Genomic DNA, 12982 nt, shown 5'->3' with positions numbered 1-12982 from the left:
AAACGAGTTCATATACATTGTTAACAATTTAACGCGTAACAGCAGAGTGGCGCAGTGGAAGCGTGCTGGGCCCATAACCCAGAGGTCCGAGGATCGAAACCTCGCTCTGCTAAATACTTTTTCCTTTTTAAAGTACAGTAGAATCTAGTGTAATCAAACTTTGGCGTCGACGTGGTGTTTAATCCACATCTACATCCACTATGTATACTCGCCAAGTCCAGTATTTTATACTTCTTTGATGAAATGGAGCGGTTTTGGTAAGAAAATTGTATTTTTCAGTTATTTGGAAATTATTGTCAGCGTCAGACATACAGCGCAAAATGTGCTCCGAACATTATGGAATACTCGTTGCTATTTGTTTTCCAGCAAATCTAAGCACTTTTCTCAATTACTTCGGAAAACCATGCCAAAATAGCAGGTAAACAATGCCATGACTCAGAAAAAACGTTATTTCCAGTACTGTACCAGTGGGTACGTTCTCTGAAAAACATACAATACTAAGTTACCAATTCCGTGTTGTCCCTGATACATTCACGAAACACGTTGGTGCTACAAAAGATGAATTAAATGTTTTGAAAGGCCAATATAAGGCGATTCATCATGACTGAACGGATCAGTAACGCAGGAGCCAAAGGATCAGCGATTTTTAAGTCGATTTTGAAAATTCTTCCACATCTTTAAATGATTAAAGAAATCCCAACAGATGGAGTTAACATCAAAACAACATTGCCTTTCTCTTTAAGAATCAGTACTGATCTCAAGTTCTTAGATAAATTGGAGCCATCCTGTTTGTTCATCTATTCAATTTCCATATACTTCAATTTAGTACTATAGCAACATATGGTGACATGATTCTTATCAGAGTGGAGCATTAAACATCTTTTTGATTCTGTTATTCTTTGTGTTGCCACTACTTACCACTGTTTTGATAGATAAATACAATGAATAAAGGTATACGTTTCCCTTGAAAATTGATGAAAACGAACACAGAAGAAAACTTCGAAGCTCCTCGATATGTTACTGTATACTTTGCAGTAGGGGTGCGTATCAATCAAAATGATCGATATGATATTTGTATTGATACAAAATGATCAATATTCGATATATTATATGATATTTTCTAACAGAATAATAACAGAGTACAAGACCATATAGTGGTGCAATATGAACTTTGTTACTAGTATTGGTTAATCACTTTTAAGGTCGGTCTATTCTGAGACAAAATCACATGACTTGGATGCATTTTTTCTTTAGGAAATTCATACATTCTTATGCATTTGCACCCAACACCGACCTTGTTTGTAAAAAAAAAACTGTGTGATGAATCACCTGCAACAGATTACTTTGATCGATACAGGAACGTTCGATCCGATGTATCGATCGAACCCTGAATACCGGTATTCGATACATATCGAGAACCGGTAGGCACCCCTACTTTGCAGTGGCTGATCTTGTGTCTCCTGCGTTACGGACCAGCACGTCATGAATCGCCTCATATTGGTCTTCGAAATTATAATCCTCATTTATGATAAATGTATTACAGGAATGTGTCAGTGATATCGTGGAAGTGGTAATTTAGTGTTTTTGCCGAAGAAATTAATGAAATATTTTTTTTTTCTGAGCAGCATTGTTTACCTGCTATTTTTGCATGGTTTTCCAAAGCAATTGAAAAAATGGAAAATGAATAGCAACGAGTATTTCATAATACTCGGAGCACATCTTGTGCTTTATGCCGTCCTTGAAAATGATTTCCAGTTAACAGAAAGATACAAGTTTCTTACCCAAAATCGCCAAAACCGCTCCATTTGATCCGAGATCAAGTGTTACTGATCCGGTTTTTCAAGATAACGATTGATACTGCCCAACAACCAATTCTGATTATAAATGGGAGGCGCTTGTCTGGGACAGACTATTAATAGATGAGCAAGCTCATTAGGGGCAAAGTTAAAAAGAACAAGAGCTATAAAAATAATATTTCATACTTCTTTGAATAAACATAATAAAGATTAGAAGGTTACAGTTGCCAGCCTCTCAGTGAATAGAATCAAACTGGGGCTGGACTGTATGTGTTGCGGCTTTGTTCAAGGGATTGCTAGTTAAGACCTTGAAGCATTTGGGTGACACTGCTTGTTTGACTATAGTATGTATACGTATCGAGCTACATACTGATCCTTTTGGAACCACAGAAAGAACAGGATGTTCATCTGAGGTGAAGTCATCCATATCTACACTTTGGGAACGGTCCTTGAGAAATGACTTGATCCACTCGGATGCTAATGGGTGGACTCCCAGGGTATCAAGCTTATGATTCAATTTATGGTGATCAACCTTCTCAAAGGCTTTTTACTCCTCTTGTGTTAAACTTACAAGTTGTGTTTCACAGCTATGCTTTGACCTGACGCCATACTGATACTGGCTAAGGAGATCATTTCTGTCACAAAGTGGGACATGATATTTGAGACAAGAATATGTTCCATTAATTTAGAGGCAATACATGTAAGGGATATGGGTCTATCGTTACTAGCCTTGGATTTTAGACATTTCTTGTAAACTGGTGCAACGATTGCTTTCCTCCATTTTTTTGGGGGACGTAACCTGTTTCAAGAGATAGTTGAAATATCTTTGTAATGAGTGGGGCTATCTCTTGGTGAAGCTGTTTTAGTAATCTTGGGGAAAATACATCAGGACCAGAATCTTTATTTGGATTAAGCCCCATTAATAACTTGTCCACGCCCTCAACAGATATCAGGATCGTTGGCATCTCTGGTGCTGATTTGGGGTTTGTTACTTTTTTGCTGAGATGTTTCAGGCTTAGGGGTTGGGGCTTTGAAAAGACAGATTCAAACTGTTTATTGAGGATATTTTGCCTTTTTCACCGGGTCGGTATGGGTTACACCCTCATACTTCAAGGGGGCTACACCACAACTCTCTGTTTTGTTATGTTTAACAAACGAGTAGAACTTTTTGTTCCTAATCGGTTGGGAGTCGCCAGCAAAAATGACCGATTCCAAATAAGACCAATTGGAGGCTCTTATTTCCTTTTGGATCCTACATTTTAGGGCCTTAAATGCTTGGGCAATGGTTGACTGTTTTCATTTCTTTTTTCATATTGAATTCATTTTGTCCCGTTTACGTATAAATTTGAGGATTTTGGGGGATAGCCAGTGAAGGTCCGCACGTGTCGTACTTTGTTTTGTTGGGATGTGTTTTTCACTTAGCTTATTTATTTCTTCTTTGAATGCATTGCATTGGGATCTGTATGGTTTGAGTTGAAAAATTGAACTCCAAACTCAAGTACATTGTATGTTTGATTTGAAATTAGACCAGTTAGTTTTCTTATAACATTTAATTAATCTTTTGGGTTAAACTGGTCTTCCTATATTTATATTTAATTCATGAAAAACTATATCATGGACTGAGGTACTAACGCTTGGGAGGGTTTTAGTGGCGTTGATTTGGGCAGGATAATTAGTAAGAAAAAGATCTAGGATATTTTCTTTCCTGGTGGGGATTGTGACCATTTGTTGCAAGTTAAAGTTAATGTATGGGAAACAGTCGTCAAATTGACTTGTTTATAATAGTTAACGAAAGTAGAAGTTTTAATGTTTTAGCAGGAGGATCTGACATGTGATAAAAAGAATATTACATTTAGTACTTTCCACATTGAATTTATTAAACTCGTTGAATGGGATACCGGATCGCGAAACAAACAATTTTTTACGCCTTAGTGAATCTGGTATTTATGGAAACTTATCATCAAAGCAAATTTTATTACTCCTAAGGTCACACTAAATTAATGTCTTGGTCATTGGATTTGTACCAAATTAAAAAAAAAAACCCACCTTGTCACAAGAATCAACAGGCACTGCCAAAACATAACAAAACGGCTTGAAAATACATTAAAGAACCACGCAACCAGATTCACTAAGGCGTAAAAAATGTTTGTTTCCGGTATCCCGACCTACCCTAAATTTTTGGCCCGACTCTAAATGTTTTTTATGGCCTTCAAGGCTTGGGGAATTTTTTTTAACTTCTTAACAAAAAGTTGTAAAACTGCACTCTTTGTGCTTTAAACATGGTCAGTGATGTTAGAAATCAACTTACCTTACTGATGCTCTAAAGGCATAACCCCCTTGTTTGTATTCGTTATTGATACGCGGCAGCCACTCAACACCTTTATGTTTATGTGTAAACAAGCTGAAAGGACAGCTGGCGGATACAAGAAAATCTGGCAATTAAACCATATTTCTAGTGTATAGAACTAATGTGTTGGCTAAGTTTGTATCCTAGGCAAACCAGTGCCCTAGCCAAATAAGAATAAGAAAGTTGTTACTCTCATGTAGTATATAACACAATTCATTATATACATATGGAAAACACTGCAATCCCATCACCAGTACATTAGGTACCCGTGATCTATATATCAATTTCGCCAGATGCCATGAAATCCATCATCCACTGATGGCCCAATTCACTTGTAAATTCAATTACTATATAATTTTGCAGTTTCCGTTGCTGTTTATTTTAACATTTAACTTCGACTGAAAAGGAAAGACACACTTTTGATGCTGCAAGTCATAACAATAAATAACTTGAAAATAATAAAAAAGTAAGCTTTTAATGCATGTTTTCTTAGATTGAGAGTTTGCAAGCTCTTTATGATTCATTTGCCCTAATTAAATAAAAAAAGTGGAAAACCAAGTTCCAAGTTTCGTATGCTTACCCCTTCGCCGCTGGAATATTCAGTTCAATTTACATAGCTGGTATACAGAAGCAACATACCATTCCTTAAAATCAAAGTTATGTCAACAATACTTTATTTCATACAAGTTAGGAAGGTAAACAGCTGGACAAAAAAAATATTTTATAACTCTGGCTCTACATAACTTTTGGAATAGGTGAATGTGCGGATGTTAAAGGCTTGAACCCGAAATAAACCCACAAGCATGTATTTTACAAATGTCAGATTGTGTTACACAAACACATTAATGGTTTCATTTCCCTTGTTATATTTGTCCTAGAAATGCACAGACAGACGAGACAACAGACTTGTTCAATTTTTAGTCTCAAGGTAAGGTATGCGCATCATGGACTGGGTAGGTAAGAGAACTTCCCATGTGTGCAAAAAATATTAAAATTGCCGAAATGGAATGATGGGCTATCTGATCAACAATTTAGAATGGATAAATCATGTGAGAATATTCAGAAACTGTTTTCAAAACATTTTAGGGGTTTATGAGGAAAGAAAGAAAATACTATCACAACAACTTTGTCATCAGACGAATGCCTTTGGACACAGTTAGCACATATTAGATGAAAAAAAATCAGTTTTATACGGTATCATACCCAAACAAAACCCAAAAGGTTTTGAAAAAGTACACGTCTTTTTTGGTTTTGTTTTATAGTCTGGATCATATTTTTAATCAAAGAACAGGGGCAAAACTCCATTAATGGAAGAAACCATGGAAACGATACTCGTGAATACATCAGATGAATAAACTGATCTTTGTCCGTATAACAATTCCATCAATGCGAAACGTACCTGTTACGAGAAGGACCTTAGTTGGCAAAGGTCGTTAATTTTAATGACTTGCCCCTCTCCTCTGTATGTAAGATGTAAGTTATATTTGTTAATGTGATGAAGCTATCGATATGGCTTGCAGAAGGTCAATGGTCGTCGATGTCTGAAATCATGCCTAAATGTGCACCAGGGGCCTCCCTGCTACCACGAAATTGATGAAATTCATATATAGATAATATTGTTGAAATGAAGCATTAAAGCTGCTAACCCCCTTAGGCTTTACAATCATTACATTTTTCGCGTTTTAGTCTTTTCATTTTACCGATGCCATAGAAGAATGCCAATAGGTAGGTAGGTAGGTAGATAGGTAGACTTATTTGCATGTATACATAGTATTTTATCACAACATTTCAAACATATCACATAAATAGGTACAAATCTGTGACATTGTCAGATAAGGTGGTTCTTGCGCTGTTTGTTTGATGGATTTTACGCAGATTGAGTAGACAGATGACACATTTTCAGCCTTGTAAGTATGAATTGCGCAATTTCTACCCGTTCTATACGGAATTAAATGAAAATGACGGGTTCACATAATGCACAAATGAGCCCGTTTCGTAGCACATGCCTTCAATTAGCTGGATATTTGTATCGTCCTCTAAAACAGTTCGGTACAGTCCGATAGGAGAAAGAGATTTTTGTCAGTTTCTGAGAAATCCCATTACGAGTATATACAGCGCTTATCGGGATAGAGAAATTATTGAAAACAAATCACATTCAAATAGTTGCTTCGTAAGACATAGAGGATATTTGTTTACAAGTTTCTGTATAAGATCGAAATATATTTCACCGAGTGAACATCATGGGTAATACTTTCACGAGTGGCGCAGCCCTGACATATTACTCATAAAATGTCCCTCTGACTCCACACAAAATAATATACTGAACCAAAGAGCTAAACCTCCATTTGCTATTTTGCAAATAGTTTAAAAATTACTGAAAGTATTTTTTTTAATCAAGGGGACAGTGCATATGAGATCGATCTATTAATATTATCATTTTACTACCAAAAAAGTCACAAAAATAAACATGAAAGATGCGTTTTTAGAAAATGAATATACTAAATTTAAAGAAAGAAGGAAGTGTAGATTTTGATTTTTTTACTAGGAAATATTTACATTTCGCACACATATTAAATGGTCTTTTACGACAGGGCATGACATTGCCATTATTCTGTTTTTGGTGTCATTTTTTCCCTCATAATGTTTTACGCTGGTTTGTAAATTCTAGATGTTTTAGTGTATTTTTGTGACTTTTCAAAGATGGTAAAGCCGTAAAATGAGCGAATTTATATCACAGTATAATTTGATTTTGTTGAAATCCTGAAAACTTATTAACAACATATTGTTCTAAGAGTAAACTAAATTTCAAAATTGTACGTTCAGTAATTTTTTTAATTACTATTAAAAGAACTAATGGCGGATTAGCTGTTAAGTTCAGTATACATATTTATAAACGTTCTATATCATTATACTGATCCCGCCATTCTTTTATACTGTATTTCCATTTCTTTTTCGCTAGACGTTAGACATACTTTTGGATACATTTGCGAACAAACTTTCAAAACTACCTTACCTTTTCTCATGCAATTTTGAAACTATAGAAGAAGAACATTTTCATTATCAACTTTATAACATAAGCGAAATGGATAGTGTCATAGAATTATTCAGATTTGTTTCAAAAAAAAAGATCAGTCAAAAATCTTAACGCAGCACAGTTTCGAGTGGGTCGCTACCCAACGCAGCCAAGTGGATACAGCTCTGTTTCTTGCTTGTCGAGTCTTATTCTTCATTACAAGTCATCCATGACCTTGGTTTACACGATATTGACCCTTAATGCACATAAAATTTCATGTAAACGTCCTTTTAAGTACACTTTCTATATTTTATTCTTGTAAAAAAATGACCAATAATGATCTGTAGTGTTTTTTTTTATTTTACTAAAACAAGTTTTGCTTTACTTTGCATTGTGTAAGGCATTATTGTAACACTTCCATATGCCAAAATGTTCTTTAATATACGATGGTAACGAAAAACCAGTGTAATAAATCAATGAGCGTGTTGTCATTTAGCTTCTTTCCTGATGCTAAATGTTAAGACTAGTTCACTGCTCGTAGGTACAGGTGGACATACCCAGCTCGAAGGTAGCTGTTTTGATGGTACCGAGGCTCTGCGCAAAAGTTAACCTAAAAACAATTGAATTACCTGAGCGCCAGATATTTCCATCCATACCTGTAACCAGTGATAGTTTCCTTTAATTTACCCTTACCATGCTTTTGTATAATGAACTTGCCTATCTTTCAATTTGGACAGTACCATTGAGTGTTTAAAGGGCTGCTTACCAAGAAGATACTGACTGAATAGCAAACAGTGCAGATCTTGATCTAATTGTGTCCAGCATGATAAGGGTATATTGCATGCCGTATTTTTCAAATAACCAAAATTAAACAAAAACAAAAGCGTTAAGGTACTACGTTATTATAGTAGCTTATGACTTAATGCATTAATTCATAAATTACAAGAGAGTCATCTTACACCAACAGGAACACGGGAAAATTCTGTCCGGCATACAAGAAAATGTTATATATATGGAAATGTTAGATTTTAAAGAAAAATTATCAGGGCTGATGAAAATTAGTATTATGTGTTTGTTTGCTATTGCTGTTGTTGTTTTTGAAAATTAAAAAAGTGCGTTTATGCTATACAAAAAAATCAAGTAAGCTCGAATGCGCTTTATCCTTTTTTTAATCAGAGCTACTCCTTAAACCAATAGTTGTGGCATCACATATATCTTACAAAGTTGACCCCCACTACTTTTGACACCCCCCCCCCCCCCCCCACCCCCCAACCACAAAAAAAAAAGATTTTTTTTTCTCAGGAAAAAAGTAAGATATAAAGGAGAATAAAGCCAATATGGGAGAGCATTTAGATTTTCAATTTTGAGTTCGCTCCCAGGCCACTGCATATATGCATATTATTGTAATACAGTCAATACATAGTCAAGCTAATGTCGTGAAGATATATATAGCTACCTCGGCAAACGAGCAGCAAGTGTCCTATGTCATCAATATTCTGATGAAATTTAGTTTTAGATTGTGACAGCTGGAGTGTTAGAAATAAAAACAATCTGTCACATAACATGTTTTCATATGTGATAAATTTAAAGTTTCTTTGTTAAAAGCAGGATCATGTTTGACCATGCGCAAATTCTTTACATGATAATGTAACAAAAAACCTAGCATACCTCGCCATAAGTTATAGCAATATGGTTACAATTATCATGTTACCTTTTCCAAACTTATCATTATATGGAATGTTTTAGACAAGATTGTAACTCAGCGACATTACATGACGCCTCAAACAGACAATATATTTCATTTATTTTGTAAGAAAAGTTTAATTATACAATATAACAATGCATTGTTCTAAAGGTGTAAAAACGAACGAAATGTAACTATACTAATTACAAGAATTTACCCATTTGTTATTGGTTTGGCCGAAAGTGTGATATCGTCGACGGTTTATTGTTATATCATGCAACTATAATATTAAGATGACGATATTGCAAATGCTCTTTATCCATACTTCAGTCTAAAGCTGTTGTGTAGGAAAATTGCTTTAACTTATATTAACACCTTATTCATTCATGTCTGGTAGGTCAATGGTTATATAGCCAAGTTCCCAATAATGTTTGAGGGCCAGAGATCTTTCGCCGATTAAAGTTCGAGAAAATTTCCATCAACTACTTTCAGCACACAGTGATACCGTGGAACAATCGACGGACAGCATTTCCATGTAATCACTATGCACATGTTGGGCACAATTAGCCTTATCAAAGCCTCTATACGATAACAGCAGCTGTTCTTCACGATGTTTATTGAACGACTTCAGTGCTGATTGAACATTTTCTAGCTCATATTGAAGATGGTTGATAGAAAGACTATCGAAATCAAAGCATATTTATCAAAGGCCTTACTAAAGTCCAATATAAGAGCGTCAGTGGTTTTCCTATGATCGAGTCTGCGAGATAAGTCCTCCACGGTGTTAAGGAGTTGAGTCTCGCATGAATGGTTAGATCGAAAACCATGCTGAAAGGATACCAGTGTGTCATTTTTGTCAAGGTGGTCCATAATACAATGTACTACTGAATACTATGTGCTCCATGATCTTACACAACATGCACGTTAACGACACAGGACGATAGTTTGCAGGGTTGGTCTTATCACCTTTCTTGTAGACTGCTGTCACATTAGCATTCTGCCAGTCTGCAGGTACTTGACCCAAGTCGTACGTACGACTGTTGAAATATGACAAATACTATCGGTGCAATTTCCTTGGCCACCATCTTCAGCACACGAGTGGGGAGAAGGTCTGGACCGGATGCCTTTGATGGATTTAAGTTCAAAAGTAATTTCCCAATGCCAGGTGTTGTAAAGTTTATATCGGGCGATGGTGGTGTTGGGTCATCATTTAATGCAGGAAGTTCATCGTCTGGCTCTCTAGTAAACACTGAAGTGTATTGGTTATTCAAAGCATTGGCTTTGTCCGTTGGTTCACTCAAGATGTTGTTGTTTTGTTTGAGTACCGGGATGTTTCTCTGACCTGATTTCTTCTGTTTGATATTTGAATAGAACTTTTTAGGGTTTTCAGTTACGCTAGTGTTCAGTATATTGTCAAAATAGTCACGATGAGCACTTTCAATGGTGTCTTTAACTTTTTTGCTTTACTGGATGTATCTTTTCCAGTAATGACTATTACGGTTATGATGACTAAAAAAACAAAGACAAATATCAAACAGGGAATGCCACGTACCAAAATCGCAGCCCCCCCCCCCCCCCCCCCCCCAAAACTAAACCTACAGCACGTAGACGTGCACACCACAAACACACACACACACACAAAGCCAACACATGAGGACAAAACGAACAAACATAGGAACACTGTGGGGCACCGCCTTGGAACGGTCAGTGGCAAAAACACCACTGGGGAGCTTAAACCGGTTTATGGTGCGCACTCAACCTCACTCTTACCCCCACCATGTTCCAAAGACACGGGACAGTGTAAATAAAAGTAATCCCCTCCAGGTGAATCTCTAACACACGTAATGGAAACAAAAAGGCATGGCATGTAAAACACAAAAATGCTCGTGTATAATTATATAAAAAGCAAACTTTTAGAACCAAAAACGTATGTACTCAATGCCTTTTCAGAAGACAGAGCAAAGTTTCCATGCTCGTTTCTTCCTTTGACTTTCGAGCAGACATTTTTAATCGGATTAATAAAGAACATGGGCTATTTTGTAATGCTTGGACGTGTTAGTTTATACTACCGTAAGTTATTTCATCTCGATTTTGGTGCAAGCTAGACGCTTATTTTAATCACCCTCGCGTTCGCTTCCTAGAAAAGACAGTGCTAGTGCCATATGAGAGGTTCCATATGTGAGGGCGTGACAAATGGGCTAAAACCCGGACCTCAAGCGTAAGCAGCCTACACCCTAACTACTAGTAGACCGACGCTCTCCTTGGAAGAGTTAGACTCATGTATCGGCACAAGTAGTCCCAATCTGTAACTCCAGTTACCCTCCCTTTCCGGTATCTAGTCATACCTCCCCTGACGGTCATTCCACAGTTAGAATATCAGACTGAAATGAAATGCAAGTGACAATTACGTACTACACAAGCTGCGTCTCCGAAATTACAAATACATTTATCTGACAAGACCTGGAACAACACTGTCTTATCCTAAACTATCAACGTGGACGAACGGAATCATCCCGTGTTCCAGAGTTTAGGCATTCTGCACAACAACAACAACAACAACAACAACATCAATATTGGCATAACAGGTTTTACATACTATTATTGGTAATTTTCTTCTTTTATGAATAACTTAAAGCAATCAGATTGGTATTATTTTACCATCAGATGCAATATTTATTGATTTCGGCAATTACAGGTTTTCTTTATTGGTGGAAGCGTTAATAAACACTTCAAGTGTAGGAGTGTTCGGATCACAAAATTAAACCGCATTTTGCAGAATTTGCAGAAACCAATCTCCATCTGTACATTGAGGTCGCAAGCTTTTCAGATTACATAATGCCTCTATTAAATAAACCCAGAGTTATGTTGGTATTTGGTCAGAATGTAAATATATTTGAACATACAAACAATCGCAGTTTTTTTTCAGGAAGTGGCTACCTAGGTCAAAGAAGTATAAAATACACAGAATGGCAACTGGATGTAATCTCGCGTGAGCTCGTGTCAGAGCGTGATTCGGCGTTATCTTACTAAAAACAAACATCGGCGAGCATGCAGTTACAATTTGTACCTTTAAAACTACATTTAAAATACATGTTAGCTTCTTAAACAAAATTAGTTTAATGAGAAATGGTCTTAAGACACGAAGTACAGGGGTTTTTTTTGCCATTGAAAGAAGCGTGGTCATACGGTGATAATTATTTTACCGATGAATAATTGCTTTCGCATACAAAATGGCGCGTGAAGAAAGCGCCACTTCCGGTAACGAGATCTCGTTTTTTTGTCACGGGAGGTTGGCGAGATTTGCTCTATATGCCTTTCAAGTTGCCAATCTATTTATTTTATAGCTCTTTGCCTAGGTCCAGTAACCAGACCTCTAGACTCTGAATCTAGAGGTCCAATAATGAATATACATGTATATATATGAAGTATTTTATACTGTTACCAGTGTATAAGGTATAATTATTGGTAAAATTTTTATAAGTTGCCATCATTAGGCTACTATGTGTTTTTTTGGTATATGAATGCATTTAGTGATTACATTAGAATATTGTGTTATGTTTCAAATGTTTAAGGTTTTATAAGAACAGTCTCACCTGAAAAAGTATAAAACAACTTATTTTGTAAATTTTATAATTAATTTAATTTTATAATTTTAATATTAAATTAAATTAATTATAAAATTTACAAAATAATTAAGTTGTTTTATACTTTTTCTGGTGAGACTGTTCTTATAAAACCTTAAACATTTGAAACACAACACAATATTCTAATGTAATCATTAAATGCATTCATGACCAATTTTTCTTAAATGTAACATTTTAATGAATAATAACACTTATTTAAAGGTGCAAAATAAAGACAAATGAACAGACATAAATCTTAAAGAAAGACTACACATTTTGAAATATAGTACTAAACATTACGATAGCCGTGCAATAATCCCTTGAAATCAACACATGTACAGAGAAACAAATGATTGTTTCTGTATTTTCTTAGGCTGACATGGGTGATCATTTTGTCCTACTTTCGTGTTTATCGCTTTTCCGTCATCGGTCGGAACTCTTCGGGATCACGTGATTTTAAAATTGTTTCAAAGTCAAACGAATATCCATTTAAGACGCGCAACAAAATAACTGTATTTC

The 12982-nt window shown here is 35.8% G+C and overlaps 2 protein-coding genes and 1 non-coding gene across 3 annotated transcripts in view; 2 read left to right on the top strand and 1 right to left on the bottom strand.

Annotated features, from left to right (window-relative positions):
• The window catches only part of LOC123539959 (E3 ubiquitin-protein ligase UBR5-like), a 243411-nt gene that overhangs the window by 15383 nt on the left and 215046 nt on the right, over nt 1-12982 (bottom strand). The window lies entirely within an intron of this gene.
• Nucleotides 41-112, top strand: Trnam-cau (transfer RNA methionine (anticodon CAU)). The gene has a single exon. It is a non-coding gene; the product is annotated as a tRNA-Met (tRNA).
• Nucleotides 11385-12982, top strand: part of LOC128549651 (solute carrier family 12 member 8-like) — a 47907-nt gene continuing 46309 nt past the window's right edge. The window contains exon 1 of the mRNA XM_053526797.1: nt 11385-11444. The gene's annotated coding sequence lies outside the window, so the exon portion shown is untranslated. The remainder of the gene's footprint in view (nt 11445-12982) is intronic.

The sequence above is a fragment of the Mercenaria mercenaria genome, chromosome 16 (genome assembly GCF_021730395.1).
Source record: "Mercenaria mercenaria strain notata chromosome 16, MADL_Memer_1, whole genome shotgun sequence".
Taxonomy (NCBI): Eukaryota; Metazoa; Mollusca; class Bivalvia; order Venerida; family Veneridae; genus Mercenaria; species Mercenaria mercenaria.
This window is presented reverse-complemented; position numbering and strand designations above follow the sequence as displayed.